The following is a 14,016-nucleotide window of genomic DNA, read 5'->3' as shown; positions in this document are numbered from 1 at the left end:
GGAACGATCATAATCGGGTACTTTCAGCACCTTTGTCAAATAGGAATCTGTGAATGGGCTCACGTCAGGGTCGAAGGAATTTAGTGCCATCTTGCCAATTTTACCTTGGCGAAGGAATCTTATCAGATGCTTTTGCTGATCGCGTATAGATTCCTCAGCAGCTAACAAGGCTTGTCGGTTGGGTTCTAGGTCGGTTGGTAACAAAGTCGCCACTTCCTGCATGATCATGTCTTTAAGAATCGCCATTTTTGTATACAGCTCAATGTATTTCAATGTCTTTTTGGCATCGCTTCTTTTGTTGACCTTCAGGAGACCGTTAATTTCACTTGCCAATTTTCCCATGAAAAGGAGGCCAAGATACAGTGGCACATTCCTCTCAAGTGACGCCGCCTGAGAAACGGTAAGCTTTTTGCCTGACTGGGCCAGCTTATCCAAATATGCCTTGGAAACTTGGAATGTGCTGGTAATGCCTTCAGCCTTATTACTAAGATCGCTCTCATAGAATTGTGCCAATGCCTCATCTATTTCTTCACGTACAATTTCTCCGATAGATTTCTTTTCCTGTCCTCCCGCTCCAAAAAGACTCAGATACCCTGAGACGAAACTTAAAGCTACGGCAGCAATTTGGCCAGTGGGACCGGCAAGAGCTGCAAACTGTGCCACCATGTTGAGTGCTCCCTGTACTGCGCCAATTGGATCACTTCCCGGATATAAAAACTTGTGAATATTTGAGGCAGCGGCCTGTAGAGTCTGCGTCATAACCGCTCTATCACCGAACGAGATCTCATTCCACTGTCCCTTTAGCTCAGTTAGACCATTCATAGCGCCCGTTGCTTGTGTTCCCAATTCCCCAAAAGCAGTTTGCAGTGTGTTGATAGCGTCGTATGGGACTGAAATTAAAATCAAAGCATAGGTAGCGGCTGTTGTAATGACGACACCGTTTACAAAGGTTCGGACAAACTTTTTAACGAACGAATTTTTTTACCCGTGCAAATTCTGTTACGGGTTGCAGTTTTGTTTACCGTTCGATAACTTGCACGGTTCCGCGGGTCCCGAGTAAACGAAAGTCGAATTCGTGCATTTTTTATCTGTTCAAATATTTGTCCGAAGCGTTTAAACAAGGCCTAACAAGTGAAGGAAAACAACTGGAAAACAACAATTTCATGCAGCGAAAGGATGAATAACACAATCATATGACCGTTTCAGTTTTCGTGGTCACTTTCTCGTTAGACGTTTTATAGGTATGTGCGTTGCCAAAACATGTGGTTTTGACTTTTTATGGCACAGGTGGCCCAAGGTCGAAAGTTTACCGTAATGTTGCCAGCATAACCTTCAAAATATAAGGATTTGTATAAAGGAAACGATTATTTCTGTAGCCCGCGAATATGAAGGAAATTTAATGCAAATCGAGTAACCTCACGGTGTTGTGAATTTCTTCTTTCCAGGGCCATTGTATGGGTTTTGTTGAAACCAGTTTGTTCTCCATATACTATATATAAAAGAACAAACAGGCTCAGGAATCACACAGAAAAGAGAAAAACATAGCTTAATTGAGGTTAGCCGATTTTACAATACAATAACTTTATTATCTCTTGCGAGGGGGGGCTATTCTGAGATCATTTACAAAGGAAATTGTAACTGATCTTTATGCCTTGTGCTGTAACTATGTGTATCCGACCTTTTGCCGGTGTTACTGGCTTAGCAGGTAGGCGCAAGGCAATTGATAATATAATACAAAAGCGCAGACATCCCGTACTTCCAGGTGACTCTTGACTGAGGGCCACTGTAACATGATCGAGCTTCTTAGTGTTAGTCACAAGACGAGCAGCGAAGTTTTACACCAGTTGCAGCTTTTGTAGGTTTTGCTTGATGGTATCAGCCCAGAAACGCAGAACAGAATAACTTAGTAAGTACAAGGGAGTTTAGGATCAGAACAGGTCTAGAGAACAGGTGCCTAACCCCACTTATCTGACACAAGATAGACAAGAGAGAAGACGTTAAGCAGGTAAAATGATCATTAAAAGTTAAATGAGAGTTCAGTACAATTCCTAAATACTTGACAGACGAAACAGGAACGAGCGCTTGTCCAAAGAACGGTACACTCATGTCACAAGTTTTCCTGACTTGCGTCAAACGCTGTCTGGTTCGAAACACAATGAGTTTGGTTTTGGGTAGGATTAATCAGCAGTTGATTTGAGCAGCACTACATGGCAGCATGGCGGAGGTCTTCATAGTTTCTCTCCAGAGAGAGGTCAATATCCTTAGACGAGAAGGACAGAAAAATCTTCGTATCATCCACATAATATTCCACGTTGCTAAACTGGACTGCATTTGGGAGATCGTTCATATATAGACAACATTGCAGGGCGCAAGATAGACCCGTTCGGCACGCCATAATTTAGTGTGAGCTGATCCGATAATGAGGTGCCGACCCGTGTTAGCTGCATGCGGCAAGAGAGAATGAGCTAAGAGAGCGAATCCCTGTGCCCCATGATTAGATCATTCTCTCTTGCATGCGTCCAGTAAGGTAGCTTTCAAACCACTTGAGTTCCTGACTTGACGTACCTAGGTAGCATAACCTTTTAACGATTTCTATGTGAATCCTGTCACAGAGTCTAAAGATCCACTCGACGGAAGGATCGAACAAAAAAAAAACAGGAAAGTGTTTAAAATCTTTTCACAGCTCTTACGTTCTTCACTTCGATAATCTTCTATACATGTATTTCTTCATCCGGCAGTTCCAATACAAAAAACTTATTAATTCTTTTTTAATATCCTATTAACGTTAATAGTGGTTTATACCTACTTAGACGGCTCCAACTGATTTTTCACTGTTATTTAAATATGATTTAGTGAATAATGATGTCGGTTAAACTAGTCTAAAATGCACTTTACACCTTACTTGCATCTTCCAAGTGAATGTCTATGTCTTTTGCTGAAACCTGTTCCTTTTCATTCGATTTAGATTTTAACTGGAAAGAAAATACAAAGTTACTCAAATAGAGACTATAAAATGCCAGTAGTCATTTATTTGTTTTCTTTTTTTTCCCAAAGTGAGCTGGGTGTTATGGGCGCTTTGAGATACAAGAAGCAAGAGCTGCGTTGCCTCAGTAACACTCGTGGCACTTTACCTTTGGCGTTGCGCTTTACACACCAAGAGAGAATACATTCTCTCTTGTACACTCTATGAAAGAAGGACAAGAGACTTCTTGTAGCCTACAAAAAATATGACATTTCTCAGCTTGTTTTTTTTTCTATTTGAACGTCATCTCTAAAGAGAATAAAAAACCTTAAAAGATATATATTAGAGGCGAGAGATGAAGGGTGCGAAATCAGTAGCCTTTTCCAGGCTCTCAGATAGCAGGGATAACGTGAAAATATAAGCGTGTTTACTGGCGCTTCCTCTCCCCAGTTTCCTCCCGATATATTTTCGTTTTCGCGAAGGGAGTTTAAGCAAAGATGTTTTTGAGCGACGCACACCAACCGGAAGAGAGTTTTTTCTTTCAATATGACATGACGCTATCAAATTTGTTTCCCCATGTGTCTTTTCTCGCATAGAGACGACTTGTCCGTAAATTTGGTCAAAATCACGCCCCAAATTTTGCAAAAAGTCCACTTCTGGTTGACGTGCGTTTCTCAAAAACGTGGGATCCGACTGTCTCAAAGCTTGAAACAGGCTACGAAATTAGGCTACTGACAGCCAATCAGGTAATAAACGTTTGTTATAATTACTATAAATTATTCGGTGGATAGGCGCCTGAGTTATGTCAGCTTCATTAAAATTGAAACTATTTGGAAACAAAATTGATAAAAAAGAATTCTTCAAGCTATGACGCCGTAGCATGGGATAGAAGCTCTCATCTAAGCCTATCCACCAGCAGAATATGACTGACCAATTTGCCGTATGGGTGGTTGCGCCTTCCGTTCAATATACTCTTACCTCTTTTGAAGTCTTTTTTAAAAGTTCTTTCATCCAGCCAGGTTGGCCTTCAGTCAGAATATCGGTCCCAGTCTTTCCTGCGTCTCCTGTCTTTCCCTCATCGTTAGTTAACACCTTCAAAGTTTGACGTTACTTTTGGCTTTGCAGTGTCCCTTTTCTATGAGGCAAGAATCACTGGATAAAATTATGGTTGATCTAACGGCGGACAATAGACCTTCCCCCCGTTGCATGGGTGGACAAAAGCCCATGGTCGATATGTGAAAATTCTGACATGACTCCGACGCTTTCTAGTCATTTTATCTGGGAACTGCAAGACAATAGAGTCGTAAAAAATTTGCAGTTTTGACCCTAAACCTCGGAGTCATGTTAGCATTTGAATATATCGAACGTGGACTATTTCGTACAACTCACTGTATTGTGGGGGTGTGATCGAGCAACTCGCTCGCTACACGATGAGGTACCAGCAATCTGATTTACATCTTGGCCTTTATTCTTCTTTGACTTCTGCTAACAATCTTAATCTTCCTACTCTTCTATCTCTTTTCCGCATTTCTACTCTTTTCTACTTCTCTACTTACTAGTTCAAGTATAGTAGCGGTTTTTATAGCCAAAGCTGGACATGTTTGGGTTAGCTGACCGGTAGAGTTTCTATTGTATATCTTGTCGTTAACATTGCAACAGGTTTGCTATTGTTAGGGAATAGATTAGCCTACGCACAGCCGCAACTGATAAGTACCAAAGAACGAAGGTCAGGTCTAACACCACAAACACGACCACCTGTAAAAAACTAACATCTGGCAATAAGTAAATTCGCGAGGTAAGCATAAATTCAAGTACAAGTAAAAACAAAAGATCAAAACAGGAAAACAGTACGTGGACAAAAACAAGACTTAGCGAAACGAAAACTAAACTTAAAAGATAATATAGATCCGTCTTAAAAATAACTTTCAAAATACTTCACAACAGTGTTTTGCCACACCAAGCCTCGTGTCGTTGTTCACAGAGATGCAGTGTTTGTTTTTTGTCCTACCCCCTTGTGCTTTCCTGAATGTTCCGTGATTAAAGACGATTTTCTTTCCATGAAGAAGTTCATTAACTTAACACTGTTGTGCTGTCGAAAAATCTTAAACTACCGCTACATCAATAAGCCGTGGGCACTTACCCTCGGCTTATTCATCGTCGTAAGGGTTGTTGGGAGGGGTTGTAAACGGAGGGGCTTATATACGAGGGATCAAAATACGTTTGGAATTTACTAGCGTTAATTAATTTCAAATCGTCATAATAACCCAACTTCATTTAAATTCAAGCTAGGGGGGGGGGGGGGGTCTTGGATCCGGGGGAGCTTATAGCAGCAGTTTACGGCATTATTATTGTTACAATTGTCTCGATGGAAATTATAGTTTTTAACTCATTCTGGGAGTCGGTATCAGTGTTATTGTTGCTGTCCGTTTCAAATGCCTCTGTCTTTACACCGAAGAAAACGCGAAACACCTTTGAAAAGCACTGTAAACCAAGTGAGTAAACGGCACCATAAATGTCAGATGATAATTGACCGTTGGCAGTAACAATAGCCTGCGTAGCAAGCTTTCCGTTTGGTTTCGGAACAAAGAACGAAGAACGAGCGTCAAAGACCACGCCGAAATTGGCGCGAGTAAAAGAACGGGCAGGTGGCGGGGAAGAAAATATGGAAACGCGTTTCCTTCCTTCCCCTCCCCCCCTTTCATTTTTTAGCTATCGTTTTAGCTATCGAAAATCCCGTTACACGGTCTTTCTTGCTTCGAAACCAAACGGAAACGTTTGCTACACAGGCTAAACCTACGGTAACAGGGGGAACAACACATCATATTGATTGGCACTTTTAGGGAAACGTCTTTTATGTCAGGGCGTATCTCAGTATGCTTAAAACGTATTGTACATGGGTGAAGGTTCTTGTCTGATCACTTTTTAGGTACGTACTTTTTCATCTGCACACTCCATGTACTTCAAATCTTCCTCAAAGAGAGCGATATGTTTTTCCTTTTTAAGAGTTTCTTCTAAATGTAAATAATTTAAGGTAAGTAAGCATTAAAGATTCAAACCTAAGGAACAAAACTTAAAACTTCATTTAAATATATGCACATTAACGTACCTTGGCTTTCGCGATCGACGGCCAAAGCCAGAAAAAATGGCAGAAAAATCAAAGAAGTCCACATAAGTTTCATTGTAAAGAACCCTTTAAAGTTAAGATTAAAGAGAGGTTACTATAAACCATATTCCTTCTACACTCAACTCTCGCCTTGCGAACACCCTGCTAATACGGACAGCAGCTAAACCCCAGGCAAAAATAAATTACAGATGTTTGACTGAATTAATCTTCCGCCATTACGGGCGTTCGATAATGAGGACACTGACTCAAGGTCCCTCCAGTATCCGCTATAAAGGGAGTTTACTGTGTTATGGAGAAAGAAACATTGAACTTAAATGACCTGCAAATCATGTTTTCTAGAATTAAGCAAATACATTTTCGGGAAAAGTTTTTTGTCTGCAGGACGTAGTGCACGGACTGGTAGTTGAACTGAGCCAAATGGCCTCCCTGCGTGCAGAAATAATAATGAATCATCAGCATCATAATCATCATAATCATCATCAAAGTCATATCACATAATATATAGATTTAGCTAGGGCTGAAAGCGAAGCTCCTATTTTAACTCGAATTAAACAATAAACTTGCAGTTGTATTTTACAAATCAGTTAACTTTAGAGCACATTCATGTGACTTTTGAGGCAAAGGCTAAGTGATTTTAGAGAAAAATAATTTGCAAACAGTCCAAGCTAAGAGTGAACTTAATCTTACATCGAGTTGATAGCCTTATATGTACACCCAAAAAATAGCAATCATCTTTGATCACATTCAAGAGCCACAAAAATGTCTCTTGATCACAGTAGATTAGGCCTGGAAAACAAATTCTCGGAGAACAAATCAGGCCCAATTTTTTGCGTTCGACAAGTTTACAATTTATTTTACAAAATCTTGCTAACAAGTCTGGGGACGTGTAAACCAACCTTTTATACTTTTTATACATCATCTGAGGTGAAACAGTTCCATGAGGCACTGTTTTTATCATACAGACCTCGGACAGATCACAATTTTGCAATACAAATTGTACTCATACAACATTCAGGTCGATCGAAGCACACGTGGGCTTTTACCGAAACCGTTAAAAAATTTCTAAAATCACCTATACGGCTTGCCGGTTCTCACTTTTGACAAGCGCCAAAGTCGACTGTTTAACTCAAGATTAATAGAGTTCTACGCTTTAACATGATAAAAAAATTATTATGTTTATTTCTTTATTTAACGGTTTTATAACTATGTGTAATCTTCAAAAGCGTTTGATACACGCGGCATTTTGGTCATTTTGACTACTCCTGCAAGCGATGTTCGTGAGCGACTGAAAACAAACGGCACAGCGATTAAAATTGCAAAAGAGACTACTAACAATCAATAAAAGGATAATAATTCGGTGAAACATATACAGAGACAATTTTCATTCACGAAGACAAGTGAAAAGTGTCTCTGAAAATCCTTGTTTGTGTTTTAAGCCTGCTTCCCGGCGTTCGCTTTTTTCAAAGATGAACTCGAGGCAAGAAAATCGCTCAAAGCTTTCTTTTACAGCCAGAATTATAACTAAATATTCTTTGGAACGTTTTCTTTCTGTTTGCAGTGAGAAAATGTCTAAAGGCTTTTTAAAGTTCTATAAGCTTATAATCAAACCTGATACTCGGTCAGATCAATCATTGTCTCAAATCTTACAAACCTGCATAAACTAAATAGCCGCATAAACTACGCCCGACTTCATTAAATTAGACATAAAAAACAAACATCGAATACAATAATTACTCAGGCTTACCATTCGAGATGCTCTGAAAACTATCAAGTAAGGCCAGAATCGCTTCAGACTTTTCAACCCTCTTACGCATCAAGCAAGGTGAAAAACGAAAACGATGCCATCCGAAATCGGATTTCCGAGTTTGACAAGCGATGTATTTCTCAACCAAAAACCCAATAAACAAACTAGCTATGAATAACAGAAGACTCTTGGTAGAAGCAGAATTTCATTTTGTACATTCAGCGGAGAAAGACAGTTAAAAACATCACAAGTTGACACAAAACTCTGTCAGCTTCAGCTGTCAAAGTAAACAAGTTTCAAGATGCTGCATAAATTTTCCGCATGAACTCACCTGTCAAATTTTGACCAATCAAAGCATAAAGATTGGACGTAGAGCGTGACCAACGCGTGACCTTGGTGAGAAAAGTCAAAAGCAACTGGTATGTCTTCCCTGCCTTTAAAAACTGGCTGAATTTTAGCTTCCAAGGTCAGTTTGAAATCAAAATTTTAATTGTGCGACACATATAAAACACAACATATTTCATATGAATTAAAAAAAATTAAACTTGAGCCTGCGATCATTTGAAAACTAGTAACTTGTCAGCGGATAACTTCAAAAAGATACTCGACCTCGATGGGTCGACACCTGAGCCCGCGATACGATCAGGTGATACTGGTCAGCAGATACCCTGTTTTGACAGCTGTCAATTGATCACAACATTGATGTAAAATATGTGTGCAATATCAGTCTTCCTGTGCTACCAAACTAGCTAGAAAGTGTGAGATTGAACATTGGTTTTCCTGTGGTGCGGACGGACGGGCGGGCTGCGGGCGGTGTACGGTCACGTGATTACCAAATTTTCTCGGATGGGTAGATTTACTTACCCATGGTGCTCCGCAGGCGCGCTTCGCGCGCCAGAGCTCCGCTATCAAAATCAAAGTCATATTTCAGAACTGGGAGATGGAGAATTACGGTCATCTCTGCTTATAGCGGAGACTCTAGGGACCTTGAGTTCCGCCCGTAATAACAGGAGTTTATTTCAGTCAAACATCTGAAATTTATGTTTGCCTGGGGTTTAGTTGCTGTTCGTATTATCGGGGTGTCCGCGAGGCGACAGTTGACTGTAATGTTAGAAGATTATCACAGTAATAACAATTACAAAGAGAAACGCTTTTCTATAAATAACAGTGAGTCTTTTAATTTGATTCCACAACCACAGTTCTAAGATATGGTTTTCATACATTCATCCTAATCATTTAACGAGTTGATGGTCTCCGCAACTGTGAAAGTGTCATGTTACTAGTGCAAAACGTCGTTGGTCTATCTTTACTTTATAGAGCCTTCGAGCTATTAGCCAATCATTTTTAAAGATTTGGGATTCGGCCTCAGTGAGATCCTTTACAAGTTTATGTAATGATGATCATGGCTGTTACCGTTCGGCGAACTTTAGACTGGAAAACTTGGTTCATCTTAAATTAAGATAAGGCTGGGGTGAATGTTATACTTTAATTTGCTTGTGGGTGAATGTTACGTTTCAATGGGATTCTTAATATGCATTCCTAACTGCATATTCTGTGTGTCGATCTGTGCATATTCTGTTATTTCGTCGACCTGTTTGATTAAAGAGCTAAGTAAGACGTTAACGAACATAACATAAACTCAGTAAGCCGGAGGGTAAACCGTTATCATGACGAAAGCTAGGTTAAGCAGTTGATTTTCTTTAAGTTCCACTCGACTTAAATGCTATTTTTTTTTTCGTTACCTGTTATTATTGTCACTCAAAAATCTTACCAGTAAAAATACAAAAGCTAATCCTTCTCTGTCTTACTGACTGAAACACGGTAATCGACAGTGATAGAATTAAAATAATTCTATTTTCAACGCTGTTCAAAGTTAAGTTGCGAGCATCCAGTTTTTTTTATTTTCTCTTTCCTGCTATGGTCGTGAATGAACCTTTAGTGATTGGTATCAAAAAAGTACGATTGACAGACACAAAGACAATAATAAAAAAAATAGAAACAAGAAGAATGACAGCAACAACAAATGACCTTGCTTTCAGTACCAACCTTTTTAACAGTATGTCAGCAAGCCTCGAGATCTGATCCCTGACTTTCTTGTTGGCTGTTTTTTTAACCGTGGCTCTTGATCACCGTAGGTTAATTAGGCCTCTCTTGTAGATGTTTCAATGTTAGGAAGCAGTTCTGTTTATTCAAAGACCTTATTGATGATTTGAAATTCTTACCCTGATGAACCTTATGTTCAGCTGCTTTGTTAATGGCAGATGTAGTTAAGGGTGACTGACCCTTTCAATAGGTCATTATTTCAGAGTTAAGGTAAGATTAGATGCCCCTATTTTGACCTTTCCGGTATACTACCATCACTGGAATAATATGGGAATAATTACATAAAGATTTAAATCGAAAAGAGTAATCGGTAACCAAAAATGTTCTAACAATTAAACCCAGTAATGTTAGAAGCTGAAATAAGAGAATGGCAAAAACAGGCAGTAAAATATTCGTTCATCTTAAGAGCTGGTCTACACGGCCAGTCAGTTTTTTAGTTAACGCATACTGAGCTAGATAACCGGGATTAGTAGGTGATAATGTCATTGTGTGCACGAAAGGTTTAAAAGCTATACAGGACAAACCAAACTGTCTTTAAACAGATGACGGTGTAGCTCAACTGTTGTTGTTTTTTCAAACAAAATCAAAAAAAGAACAATTGCATATCGCGTAACAAGTACCAGCCAAACGTCATTTAACTTGAAGTGCGCCATAGTTAAACCGAAAAACCGAAAACCGAAAACCGCCTTTCCTAACTAGTTTTATTGGACCCTTTTTATGAAAAAAATTGCACTGTAGAATTACTTTTAAAACCACTGCGCATGTTTCTCGCATAAAGCTAATAGGCATCGTCCGAAAAGAGTGGGGGGGGGCGGGGGGAGGTTACCGGCTTAATTTTGTAGTTAGTAGTGCAAAAATCTTAAATATTGAATAACCCTTGGAATACGTTGCCATAGTAACCGCGAATGACGAAACAACAGTCATTTTTAGTTAAGCACTCACTGTTTTTAAAAGGGACAGGTTCACGGTTCAGGGCATGCCCATTTATCAAAATGTTGTTTTTCTGCCGGGACATCATGTCCTGTATCGTCTATACAAGCAACATGATCATGTCATTATGTTGTCAAAAAACCAATCTGCACACTCCCCTGGCAGTCACTTGCACTTGATCAACTTAATTTAAATATTTGCAAATAGCTGTAAATTAGTCACCCTTGGATCAACAATAAATTCAACTTTAGTAGTGTTGGCATAATCCACTAATTTTTTCTGCGACTTTAGTACTCCTCCATCCTACTTCAGGTTACTCTGAAATACACTTCTTCTTTGAAATACACTCTGAGATCGCCGAGATACATGTGAGTGGGATTATTGACCGATAGAATTAATAATAAATTGGTAAAAAGTAATTTAATTAATGAGCATGCGCTTAACCGTGAACCTGTCCCTTTAATCTAACTTAGGTTGGTGAGGTAACCCGCTTTGGTGGGTAACCCGCCTGTCCACATAATCTCTCATTTTAATTTGATCACGTTTACATGATCGGTGGGGTGTGACCCGCTGCATGTTACCTCACCTATCTGGGGTCCCCCACCTCCATATAAACAGGCCCTTAACAAAAGTGCCGCTATGACTTTGCATAAAAGGCGCATTTCAAGGCCTTGAAAAGAAAAGAAAATTTTCTGGTTTTAATTAGATATTTATTTGTCTTTGAAAGATGGTTTACTGGGTACCATTTTTCAATGGAAGGTAAATGAAAGGCGTTCCTTTTCTGTCAAAAATGGAAAATAAAAGGTTAAGGGGCTGGACCTCGGCGGCGGAGCCTCCCCTATAACATTTTGTTCAGTAGCCCCGGACCTCATTTGCAGGAACAGAGACTTTGTAAACAGAAACCTTCGTAGTCGAGGCATTCTAAAGTTTTCGCTGTCCCCGATTGCCACTTTCTTAGCGCTTATCCTGTCGGCAAAATTATTTAGGGTGACACGACAAACAGCACTTTAAATGTCTCATTACTACGATTTTAATAACTATAGGAGAGGTCAAGAAAAACTTGATATGTACATTACTACTTTACAACAAATATTTCAATTGTGCGACCTAGGGGCCTCAGTGAACCAGAGATGTGCTTTCAACTCGACGAAATTTGTAATCACACGTAGTGTATTCATATTCTTGGCCGTGAAACTATGATAGCTTGTTGTTGAGGTTAACGCTGGAGGATATCATTGCTTAAGAGTTTACCAGCACAATAAACCACAGGTTTTTAAATCAATCAGAACGCGCGTACTATCTTATTTATTTTATAAAATGAAATAAATGCATGCAAGAAAGTCGCCCCTCATTAGATCGTGTAGTTTCATCACAGAGAATACGAATATCGTATTTACTCGAACAAGCGCCGCGGCCCTGAAATAGTCAAAATAAGACGTCAATTATGTTAGTTTAACACGGAAAATAAGAATATCTTAGTTACAACAACTCTTTGTCGCGTCCAACTTTCAAATAAGCGCCGCCCTCAAATAGACGCCGTATTTAGGGCGTGAAAAATTATATAAGCACCGCGGCGCTTATTCGGGTAAAAACGATAACGCAAATGTCGTCACCGTTGTGTCTGGCTAACGAAAAGTACTGCGAACAACTTGTAACCGGTTACTGGGAGGTTCAAGAAATCAAAGACGCAAATCGTAATTCCACTATTAGGTTAATCGCGATTTACAAAAAAAATACATTGAAAACATATAGGATATAGGTAGCCATTTCATCGAATTTGAACCTGATCTCTTCAAAGCCATTTATAAACGCAGTAATTAAAAAACGTCCATAAATTGTCCAACTAAAGGCGAACCTAATATAAGAGGAAATGCAGGTATCACAATGAAACGTATTATATAAACTACAAATTCCCAACAGAAAAATGTACCCTGGGGTGGGTACTGTATTGTCATCAATCGAACCTCCATGTGCGACCACCTCTCGTACACGACCACCTCCCATAAGCGACCGCCAATCCAAAAGACCAAAATTTTCCCAGTCAAAGCCTTACAGTTGGAGCCTCTAGTAAACGACCACCTTCTGTAAGCGATCGCGACCTTTTTCTGGGCCTGACGATTAATGATTTTCCATTGTTTTTAACCTCTTGCAAGCGACCACTTGACGCATTCTCTGATCTCTATTGTTCACTGTGTGCACTATGCTACTTAGAATATACGAAGAACTTAAGTGACAACACGGAACTACACATGGCGTAACTTAGACATTGCATGCATTAAGTTATCTTCCATAAAGTAGATGTGCTTGGACTTCTTCTCGGAAGAGGTGCCCTATAGTTCGATTCTTGTAAGCGACCACCTCCCGTAAGCGGCCACTCAGCCTTTGCATTTCTGGTGGTCGCTTACGGGAGTTTCGACTGTACATTACAAGCAGCTGTTACGTACACTGTTATCTTACCACATATTCGAAAGGTTGAGCATCACGTTTACGTCAAACGGCAAACGCGAATTTTTACCACGTGATTAACTTTCACCTTTACTTGTCGTTTACTGTTCATCATTTCTACACACAAATTAGTAGTCTCACGCAATTTTATCCGTAAGAATTGTTTTGAGCTGTTTTTATCTGCTCATTTTCTGTTTTGAGAAATTCTCAACTTGAATTTTTCAAACGTCAGCCTGACGTTTGCCGATTGCTGTATACGTGAAGCTAAAACTCTCTAAAATTCCTGTGTAAACTGGTGACTGACACAAGAAAAAAGCTTATTTTGTAAGAAGTGTGATTACCGCGCTAAAATGTATGATTATATGTATATTTTATGATCACAAGTCAAATATGTATAGAGCGTATGTATTTTAAATGCGCTTAAAAGGAGAAAGAAAATACCTGCATGGATCCAGGAAAAGGTGACAGTTTTTTTAAAAAACCCGAGCTGCTTCAAACGTAGCCTGCGAACGGCAGGCGTTTCTCCTCGCTCATCGCCACTGAGGGTCGTTTCGCGAGGAGGAACGTCAGCGACTCAGCGACAGACATTCCATGCTGATGACGTAAATCAATGTTTACATAATAAATCCAGTAGTCGTGGAGTTTCAAATGCAAATTTGTTCAATTTTACGTTTCTCCTGGTCGATTTTGGTAAAGTGTTGTGTTCAT

This window comes from Porites lutea, chromosome 1 (genome assembly GCF_958299795.1).
Source record: "Porites lutea chromosome 1, jaPorLute2.1, whole genome shotgun sequence".
NCBI lineage: Eukaryota > Metazoa > Cnidaria > Anthozoa > Scleractinia > Poritidae > Porites > Porites lutea.
Note: the sequence above shows the minus strand (reverse complement) of the source record.